The 8,211-nt window shown below is 36.9% G+C and overlaps 1 non-coding gene across 1 annotated transcript; it reads right to left on the reverse strand.

Moving 5' to 3' along the window:
* Positions 1 to 6,390: 6,390 nt before the first annotated feature.
* Positions 6,391 to 6,497, reverse strand: LOC139076579 (U6 spliceosomal RNA). The gene has a single exon (XR_011528315.1). It is a non-coding gene; the product is annotated as a U6 spliceosomal RNA (small nuclear RNA).
* Positions 6,498 to 8,211: the final 1,714 nt, after the last annotated feature.

Consider the following 8,211-nt stretch of genomic DNA (forward strand, 5'->3'; position numbering starts at 1 on the left):
CAGTATTTCTGCTGATTCCAAGGAGGAAGCTGGTCAATATCAATTTCTTCTTTCGTTTTCTGTCCAAGTATAATCAGAAGCCCTTCCAGGGCAGGATTTTCTTGTTCACTTGCTTCACCTACATCCCTAGTACCTGGCACAGGGCTCTACATGGACGGGTTTGTAAATACAATTGATGATGGTGGAAATATTTCTGAGGACACATTTTGTGAGTGAGACAGTAGGCAGGAAAACATTTTCCTCTTCATTCTTTGGAAGGACAATGATCCTAAAGCTTAAATATGCATTACCTAATCTAATATGTCTATCTCTTAGCAATGTTTTTAACAGAAAGCAAGCCACCATATTTTTCTGTAGTCATATTTTTTGTGCATGTGGAAAAGACTTAAATTGTATAGTTTCTCTTAAATTTCAGAGAAATGACTACATTTTAATAGATATCTTACTGTTTTCAAAATATTTTTTTAGGGGGATCTTTGCACAATGCTAGAAGAGATGTTTATACAGAGGCAGTAAACACACACGGTGTTTTATACCATCTTTGAGTAGTGGAGCTACTTGACATTTACTCGAAGACTAATTACCGCCTAAAAACCACTAAAAACCACTGTTACCTCGTTCATTCATCCATTCATTCATTCTTTTATTCATTCAACAGGCATTTATAACTCTGAGTACAGTAATGAATAAAAATGTCCCTTGCCCTCTTGGAGCTAATATGCTAGTGGGGAGGAAATATAATAACCAAATAAAATATATAGAACATAAATTATGGTAATTTCCATGGAAAGATATAAAGCAAGTGGAAGTGATGGGGAGCTTCAGGTTGAGGTGCTGTAATTTTAAATAGTGTGGTCAAAGTGGGCTTTATTGAGAAGGTGGCATTTGATTCAAGACTCAAGGAGGTGAGGAAGCTCACCATTCATCTCTCTGAGGGCTGAGCATCCTGGGCAGTAGAACAGAAGGTGCTCAGAGGTAAGAGCTGTTTGACAAGCAGCTGAGAGGCCAGTGTGGCTGGAGCTGAATGAGAAGGGGGAGAATGGACAAAGGTGAGGTCAGAAAGGTAAGGAGTGTGATTGTGTAAGTCTGCGCTGGCCATTTCAAGGACTTTTTCTTTTGTTCCAAGTGAGGTAGGAAGCCACTGGAGAGTTTTGTACATAGGTTATATAGACTGACAATACAGTAAATTCTAGGAATTTAGAATAACTAAATACAGTAGCTTATCAAAGAAATCAATGGGGTTGTTAAAGAAGGGAGGGATGTTTAGAATCATATTCCTAATTCTTTGGTACGGAAATCTTTGGAATGATGCTTTATTATACACTTCCCCTGGTATCACTATCAGAAATAGATTATATAGAATCTCTTATATTTTATTCAAAACTTAGATGTAATAAAATTTTAAAGGATCGCCATATTCAGATAATCTTGTAATATCATTATTTCTTTATTTTAACAAGCATGATGAAGATTAAAAAATGGAGGATCCTAAATGGTGTGAAGCAGACTATATCTCTAAAGCAGGTGACCCTCACAGTCTCAAGTGGAAGCACATTTTCCACCCCAGTGGCTACATAGATGTTGGCACCAACAGCCCCTTTTAGAAAGGATCTCTAATGCTTTGATATGAGGAATGGAAAAATGTGGGCAGATCACACCAGAATTTTTCCCTTGTGGAGGAAAGAGCTTTGGAATCATAGAAAGCTATATTCTCATATAGGAATCTATATTCTTCTACTCACTAAGTCTGTGACAATGAGTGAGTTGCTTAACTTCCTTGAACTATAGTTTTCTCCTCTCTGAATGGAAATAATAATTTGTCTCGTTATTCTGTGAAGATTCAATAAAAGAATGTAAATGGAAGCTCCCTACACACTGCCGGCACTGTTAAGCATACAACAGATTTCACTTTATTTCCTCTTCTCATTCTGACTGCTTTTTAAATTTTTATGTTATTCGTGTGATGGGGGATATTTATCCCTTTTTGGTCTCCCAGCTTTATTAAGATATAATTGACATATAACATTGGGTAAGTTTAAGGTGTACAATGTAGTGATTTTATAGATGTTTGTATTACAAAATGATTACCACAATAAGGTTAGCTAACACATCTATTGCCTCACTTAGTTACAACTTTTTTTGTGTGTGATGAGAACTTTTAAAATCTACTCTTTTAACAATTTTCAAATATACAATATAGCATTGTTAACTATAGTCACCATGCTGTATGTTACATTCCTGGAACATATTCATCTTATAACAGGAAGTTTGTACCCTTTGACTATTTTCACCCATTTGGCCCATGCTCCTCTCTCCCTGGCCTTAGCAATCACCAATCTGTTCTCTGTTTCTGTGAGCTTAGTTGTTTAAGGTTTGACGTACAAGTGACATCATACAGTATTTGTCTTTCTCTGTCTGACATATTTCACTTAGCATGATATCTCAAGGTCCATCCATATTGTTGTAAATGGCAAGATTTCCTTTTTTACGACTGAATAATATTTCACTGTGTGTGAGTGTGTGTGTGTGTGTGTGTGTGTATACACCACGTGTCCTTTATCCATTCATCTGTCAATGAACACTTAGGTTGTTTCCATGTTTTGTCTATTGTAAATAATGCTGCAGTGAACACAGGGGTGCAGATATCACTCCCAGATAGTGATTTCATTTCCTTTGGATATATACCCAGAAGTGGGATTGTTAGAGTATATGGCAGTTCTATTTTTAATCTTTTGAGGAGCCTCCATAGTGTTTTACACAGTGGCTGTATCACTTTGCATTCCTACCAATAGTGCACAAGGATTCCCTTTTCTCCACATCCTCACTAACACTGATCTCTTATCTTTTTGATGATAGTCATTCTGCCAGGGGTGAGGTGCTATCTCATTGCAGTTTTGATTTGCATTTCTCTACTGAATAGTGATGTCGAGCACCTTTTCATGTACTTTTAGCTATTTTAATATCTCCTTTGGAAAAATGTCTATTCAGGTCCTTTGCTAATTTTTTAATTGGATTATTTGTTTCCCATTGAGCGGTATGAGTTACTTACATATTTTATATATTAACCTCAAATCAGATATGTGGTTTGCAAATATTTTCTCCCATTCTGTTCATCCTGACCCCTGATTCTTCCCCTTTCACATCCTGTTTGGACATCATGGCATTTATGTCTAGAAGGAACTATAAGTCTTCTGCTCCACCAATCTGCCTGAAGCTTAGCTGCTAACTAAATACAAATTGTAGTTTTGTTGGTTTTGAGTAACACCAGAGATTGAGAACTTAACTACTTTCGTGATATAAATCCATCTCACTTTTAGAAAATTGAGACAGTCCACTGTACCATTAACTTTGTATTTATTAAGCCAAAGTCCATCTTCTGGGGCCAGTCAGAAAAAAATTCTGGCTTTTAGATGTGATGGTCTTACAGATTTTGAAAGCATCTAAGATATTTGCAGAATTTTGTCTTGTATCAAACATCTTTTGTTCCTTCAGCTAGTCTTTGTACAGCATGGCTTTGATTCTCCTCGTCTTGGTGACTCTCCCTTGAATATACTCCAGTTTACTTCTCTTCTTGAAGTGTGTGGCTCAGATGCGGTTTGATATAGAGGCATAATAGAATGGAATTATTATTTCCCTTGATCTGGACAAAATATTCTATTAATGCAGCCAAGAATTGCATTAGCTCTTTTGGCACCCACTACTCAGTGTTGATTTATATCAAGCTCCCTGTCAATTAATTCTACTGGTACTTTTTTATTTATACTCTTGCTAAGCTATGCCTCTGACATCCATCTAAGTTTAGTTGGTGTTTCAAATAAAGGAAAGGTTTTTACATTTTTTTCTAATTAAATTTCAACTTGTAAGTTCATTGTTCCACCTTTTTGGGTCCTGATTCTATCATCTTTCAGGAATTAATAACTTTAGAACTGGGCTCAAATGGGCTGGTAATGTTCTTTTGAGGACTATTCTTTCAAAGACTGCCTTCTGAAAATGTCAGGGAACTTTAAGAGAGAGTTCATCATGGAGGCTAAAAGAACAGACCTGGGTGGCAGCCAGACACAATTTCAAGCCCTGGCTCTGCCACCTTCTAGCTGAATTCATTCACTGAGTTAACAGATTGAATTACGTGACACAGCATCCTAGGCACTTAGGACACATCAGTTAATGAAACAGTGAAAGTGCCAGTCCTTCAGAAGCTCAGAGTCTAGCAGAAGAAGAAACCTTGGAAAAGTAATATATACTCTCCAAACCTAAGCTTTCTCAACTGAAAAATCGGGATAAATGCATTAATTCATAAAATGGTTATTCATCAGGGTTATCCGGAGAAGCAGAACCAATAGGATGTATATATACTCTTTAGCATATATATTTGTTTGATTTATTATAAAGAGTTGGTCATGCAATTATGGAGACTGACAAGTCCCAAGATCTGAAGTCACCAAGCTGGGGACCCAGGAGAGCTGATAGTATAGTTCCAGTCTGAAGGATGACAGACTCAAAACCCAGGAAAAGCCGATGTCACCATTCAAGTCCAAAATCAAGATAAAGCTAATGTCCCACTTTGAAGGCAGTCAGGAAGAAGGAACTCTCTCTTACTTGGGGAAGAGTCTTTTTGTTCTATTTAGGCTTTCAACTGATTGGGGGGCCCATCCTCATTAGAGAGAGCAATCTACTTTGCTCATTCTATCAATTTAAACATTAATATCATCCAAACACGCCTTCACAGAAACATCTAGAATAATGTTTGACTAAATCTCTGGGCACCCTGTGGTCATCAAGTTGCCATACAAAATTAATCTCACAAATGGTGAAGAAGATTAAAAGAGTTATTACACATAAAGGGTTTAGCATGGTGAACTCTCAAGAAATGATAATTATTTGGATGAGGCATTTTTTCAAACCACCTCTTCAGTACTAAGAATGGAATTCTAGCTCCCTGGTGCTGACACAGTAGTTTTGGTACTCTACTCAAGTGAGACTCCATTTGCAGTTTGGTCTTGGGAGCAATCAGGTTCTTATAGTGTCTGGTTGGCTAATAGTTATTTGTCTGCTAATGCCTATTTCAAGGCTCTGTGAAAACTTACTCTCTGCCTCACATTTATGAGGCAAGAGAGTCAACTACAGCCACTTTGCTGGCATTTGGACAAGCCTATAGGGATGAAATGGTTATGAAGGTGTCTGATTCTTTTAATATTTTTGGGCAGTGCTTCCTTTTTAAAGAAAATATTATAAGATTTGGAAAGGTTTAAGAAAGACTGAAAGGTAGTTTTTTGTTTTTTTTTTTTACCTTTCCTCTGAACTCACTGCAGGAGAAGTTCACTTTACTTACAGCTAACTCAATAATTAACTATCATTTTAGAGTCAGACTGACTCATAATACTGCCAAATAATTCATACATGTAAAAATGGCAGTTATCTCATTTACTTGTTATGCCAACACATATCAACAGCTTTCAGCTCTGTTAAATGTTGTTTAAATGCGAGGGATCTAAAATGAAACTGAAGCACCTTGCATTTGATAATAAATCAAATATGAATTTAATACTCTACTCAAGGCAGTGTAGTTAGTAAGGCTTAAAAGTAAAAATGACAGATTTTATGCTTTGACTGTAGTAAGGATTTGATTGGGATTCTGATTAACTTTTAAAGTTTGAGATCTAATTAAATTTTTTTTTTTTTTTGGTGAGGAAGTTTGGCCCTATGCTAACATCTGTTGCCAATCTTCCTCTTTTTGCCTGAGGAAGATTGTTGCTGAGCTAACATCTGTGCCAATCCTCCTCTATTTTATGTGGCATGCCGCCACAGCTTTGCTTGACAAGCGATGCTATGTCTGTGCTTGGGATCTGAACCTACGAACTCCAGGCCACTGAAGCAGAGTGCATGAACTTAACCACTACTCCACTGGGCCAGCCCCTCTAATGATTTTTAAGAATTATATCTGAGAAAAATATTTTGGAGTAAATTATATTAAACTGTATTAATAAATGATGAAAATATTTCAAAAGAAAATTACTTTCTAGAGGGTAAACGAGCATTATCAAATCATAAACTTGATATTTTGTTTTACTTTTCCTTATGAAAGACTTCAACTTTGCTAAAGGTAGAAAGAAGAATGTAACACCCATATTTCTATCACTCATATTAAAATGTATTAATATTTTGCAATATTTGCCTCATTTACTGTTTTTTTACTTTTTATTAAGATTATGATAGTTTACAACCTTGTGAAATTTCAGTTGTACGTTATTGTCAGTCTTGTTCCAGGTGCCCCACTTCACCCTTTGTGCCCACTCCCCAACCCCCTTTCCCCTGGTAACCACTAATCAGTTCTCTTTGTCTACATGTTTCACTTCCACCTATGAGTGGAGTCATACAGAGTTTGTCTTTCTCAAAAATATGGAATGCTTCACGAATTTACGTGTCATCCTTGTGCAGGGGTCATGCTAATCTTCTCTGTATCGTTCCAATTTTAGTATATGTGCTACTGAAGCGAGCACGCCTCATCTACTTTTTTGAACTTCAATTTTAAACTTCTGTCTGTATATTTAAGGCATCATTTTAATTAGATATAAAAGAAGTCATAACTTTTTCCTAGCTGATTGCTGTAAGTTTAGAACATTTAAAGACAGAAAATATTTTAGCTTTTTTTCCCTAGAAGGAGGTAAAAGCTCACCAAAGTTGAGCAATATATGGAAAATGGTAGACTTTACCCTCATTTTTGTGTGAGTGTGAGGAAGATTGGCCCTGAGCTAACATCTGTTGCCAATCTTCCTCTTTTTGCTTAAGGAAGATTGTCACTATGCCAATCTTCCTCTGTTTTATGTGAGATGCTGCCACAGTGTGGCTTGATGAACGGTGCTAGGTCCACACCTGGGATCTGAACCTGTGTGAACCCCAGGCCACCGAAGCAGAGGGTGGGAACTTAACCATTACGCCACCAGGTCAGCCCCTACCATCATTTTTTAATGATTAATGAGAAACTAGAATACTTCTATAGTTTTCTCTGATTGTTATTTTTTTATTTATTTTTTATTGAGTTATTGATAGGTTACAATCTTGTGAAATTTCAATTGTACATTAATGTTTGTCAGTCATGTTGTAGGTGCACCACTTCACCCTTTGTGCCCACCCCCCACCCCACCTTTCCCCTGGTATCCACTAAACTGTTCTTGGTCCATAGTTTTAAATTCCTCATATGAGTGGAGTCATACACAGATTATCTTTCTCTTGCTGGCTTATTTCACTTAACATAATTCTCTCAAGGTCCATCCATGTTATTGCAAATGGAATGATTTTGTTCTGTTTTGCAGCTGAGTAGTATTCCATTGTATATATGTACCACATCTTCTTTATCCATTCGTCTGTTGATGGGCACTTAGGTTGCTTCCACGTCTTGGCTATTGTAAACAGTGCTGCAATAAACATTGGGGTGCACAGGACTTTTGGGGTTGCTGACTTCAGGCTCTTTGGATAAATACCCAGTAGTGGGATGGCTGCATCGTATGGTAGTTCTATTTTTAGTTTTTTGAGGAATCTCCATACTGTTTTCCATAGTGGCTGCACCAGTTTGCATTCCCACCAGCAGTGTATGAGGGTTCCTTTTTCTCCACAACCTCTCCAACATTTGTTGCTATTAGTTTTAGATATTTTTGTCATTCTAACGGGTGTAAGGTGATCTCTTAGTGTAGTTTTAATTTGCATTTCCCTGATGATCAGCGATGATGAGCATCTTTTCATGTGCCTATTGGCCATCAGTATATCTTCTTTGGAGAAATGTCTGTTCATGTCTCCAGCCCATTTTTTGATTGGGTTGTTTGATGTTTTGTGATTGAGTTGCGAGAGTTCTTTATATATTAAGGATATTAGGCCTTTGTCAGATATATGACTTGCAAATATTTTTTCCCAGTTAGTGGGTTGTTTTTTTGTTTCAATCCTGTTTTCATTTGCCTTGAAGAAGCTCTTTAATCTGATGAAGTCCCATTTGTTTATTCTTTCTATTGTTTCCCTTCTCTGAGAAGGCATGGTGTCCGAAAAGATCCTTTTAATACTGATGTCAAAGAGTGTACTGCCTACGTTTTCTTCCAGAAGCCTTATGGTTTCAGGTCTCACCTTTAGGTCTTTAATCCATTTTGAGTTTATTTTGGTGAATGGTGAACAAGAATGGTCAATTTTCATTCTTTTACATGTGGCTTTCCAGTTTTCCCAGCACCA

The sequence above is a fragment of the Equus przewalskii genome, chromosome 16 (genome assembly GCF_037783145.1).
Source record: "Equus przewalskii isolate Varuska chromosome 16, EquPr2, whole genome shotgun sequence".
In the NCBI taxonomy this organism is placed as follows: Eukaryota; Metazoa; Chordata; class Mammalia; order Perissodactyla; family Equidae; genus Equus; species Equus przewalskii.